This window comes from Ostrea edulis, chromosome 4, assembly GCF_947568905.1.
Source record: "Ostrea edulis chromosome 4, xbOstEdul1.1, whole genome shotgun sequence".
NCBI lineage: Eukaryota > Metazoa > Mollusca > Bivalvia > Ostreida > Ostreidae > Ostrea > Ostrea edulis.
The window spans coordinates 22,790,686-22,793,825 of NC_079167.1; positions in this window are offsets into that span (position 1 = coordinate 22,790,686).

Sequence of the window (3,140 nt, forward strand, 5' to 3'; positions counted from 1 at the left end):
CAATGGAATTAAAAGATTGTGAATCTTAAAGTTGAAGCAGAGAATTCTACTAAGGGGAAATACCGTTTTTTAAGTGTTTCAGTGATTTTTTCGATATCTGTGTTGATTCTCACTTGTAGGGAACTTAAATTGACAAATGTATTGTCTTTCTCTTATTTTCAGCTTACCTGTAGACGTCTAATAAAGTTATTGGGTTTACCTGGCACTGTCCAATAAGTTGACAATTACTGTCCATTATTTTAAGAACGGACAATATCTGTCCATTCTTAAAAATAATGGACAGCAATTGTCAACTTATTGGACACCTACAGGTAACCTTTTCACTACAGGTGGACTTTCTCCTATATAAAAGCCTAAAAAGACAAAGGATTGCGTAACAAAAATGTTTTAAAATATCCTTATTTAGTCCCCCTAATTATCCCCCCCCAATTTTTTCTATACTCCATTGCCAGATTGGATATTTATTTTTCGATTTGATCTTTTCCTATTACTTTATAATTTTTATAATTTATTTTATTTTCCATCACAGTTCAACACTAGTTATACAGCTTTACACCTCCAGGTACGAAATGCTCATTATAAGCCGTCATTAGAACGAGTTAACATACCGCTTAAGGATACTGATTAGTTAACTCGTTCTTTGTTTTTGACTTGATCCAGGGTAGGTGATCAGTTCAGATCTGTCTTAACGTTGCAGTTTTAGTTTCCTTTTCTATTTAGTTTTCTTTTCTATGTAAATATTCTATCATCCTGAGGAAGGGACAGGTTGTCCTGATAATTTGACAATGCACTGTTGTTTGTGTCGCTGGTCATTTTTAGTGCTTTTTATATCCTATTTTATTTGACCTCGTATCTACTATTAGATCCGACACTTTGGATGTTGAGTTGTTGGATATATATATATATATATATATATATATATATATATATAGAGAGAGAGAGAGAGAGAGAGAGAGAGAGATAATAGTTACTTTTCGCAATGATCGGTAAAAGTATAGGTAAAAAATAAAAATGAAACACGAAGACGTTTAGTAAAGCTTTAGCGCTTTCATTTCAAATCTTCAGAAGCTTCTGAAGATTTGAAATGAAAGCGCTAAAGCTTTACTAAACGTCTTCGTGTTTCATTTTTATTTTTTTACCTATATATATATATTATATATATATGCTTTATATTAGCAAATTAACTTTTGACCTTTGATACCTTTGTGTTAAATTTCTGAAACATTATTTTGTGTCATCAATTGTCATATAGGAGAGAACGTTCTAAGAAGTTTAAAAAAAAAAGAAAAAAGAAAAGAACTTGTACCCAATCCTTTTGTTATGACATTCGGACGATAAAATATGGTCAAATCAAATGCATCAAATAGTGGGTCACAGGAAGGTCGGGTTAAGTTTAAGTTAAGACTTTTATTTGCTGAGAAGTTAAAGAAGCTGTAGATTGCATTCAAAATCAAACAATCAACAGCCTATGTTGTACATGTAGCAAGGATATACCAAAATTTCTTTGGGAATCGCATAGAGAGAACTTTATAAGCTGGTCAAAGTAGAAGACAATGCTTTGATACTTTAAAGTTCAAAAGGCTCGGAAACGATGTCCAGTATTGCGAACATTTCAAACCCAATTCGCGGCCAATATAAGTTCAATGACTTTATACCATATTAACCTTGGAATGTTACGTACGTCATAAAAAGAATGCTGAAGAACCACATAGAAAGACATCACCAATTTCCACAACAGCTGTCTCAGAAAGCCCAGACATACCAACCTCTCTAAACAGGAAATGTTGGAAATAGATTAGTCATGTCAAACAGAAACCAGCCAATGACAGGACCAGTTGCATTCCAAAAAAAAAAAAAAAAAAAAAAAAACCCACCAAAAAACTCAAGAGGGCGGAGTGAAGGGCTGTAGACATTGCCTTGTGTACCCTCAGGGCGGAGTGAGAGGCTCTAGAAACATCTCATGGCGGAGTGAAAGGCTCTAGAGACATTGCCTCATGTACTCTCAGGGCAGAGTGAAAGGCTCTAGAGTTATTGCCCCATGTACTCTCAGGACAGAGTGAAAGGCTCTAGAGACATTGCCCCATGTACTCTCAGGACAGAGTGAAAGGCTCTAGAGACATTGCCCCATGTACTCTCAGGACAGAGTGAAAGGCTCTAGAGTTATTAACCCATGTACTCTCAGGGTGGAGTGAAAAGTTCTAGAGTTATTGCCCCATGTACTCTCAGGACAGAGTGAAAGGCTCTAGAGACATTGCCCCATGTACTCTCAGGACAGAGTGAAAGGCTGTAGAGACATTTCCTCATGTACTCTCAGGTCAGAGTGAAAGGCTCTAGAGACATTACCTTATGTACTCTCAGGGCGGAGTGAAAGGCTCTAGAAACATTGCCTCATGTACTCTCTGGGCGGAGTGAAAGGCTCTAGAGACATTGTCCCATGTACTCTCATGATGGAGTGAAAGGCTCTAGAGACATTTCCTCATGTACTCTCAGGGCGGAGTGAAAGGCTCTAGAAACATTGCATCATGTACTCTCAGGGCGGAGTGAAAGGTTCTAGAGACACTGCCCCATGTACTCTCTGGGCAGAATGAAAGGCTTTAGAGACACTACCCTATATACACCCAGGGTGGAGTGAAAGGCTCTAGAGGCATTACCTTATCTACTCTCAGGGCAGAGTGAAAGGCTCTAAAGACATTGCCTCATGTACTCTCAGGGCGGAGTGAAAGATTCTAGAGACTATGTCTCATGTACTCTCAGGGTGGAGTGAAAGGTTCTAGAGACATTGCCCAATGTACAGCATAGCAAGGACCAGACAGACCCTGCACATACATTTCAATTCAGAATCATCTTGCTTTAACTTTTCATAATGCTTTCTCACATTTTAAGAGTTTTGTTTAACTAATCCCATTAGTATTAATACGTGATTAAGAAATGCGTACCATGTCAGTAACTGTTTAGTTAAATGTCATATAGATCTTGCATATTAAAACTGTGTTTTTCTACCTATAGCTGCTATCAAAAGTTCACAGGCGGCAAAATCTACAACAGTCGTCTGCTGGCACCAGAAGTGGGTATCCCTTGCGTAGTTGCAGTGTTTATTTCAAGAGATCCATTGTCGCATTACACATTACACAATTCCGGAC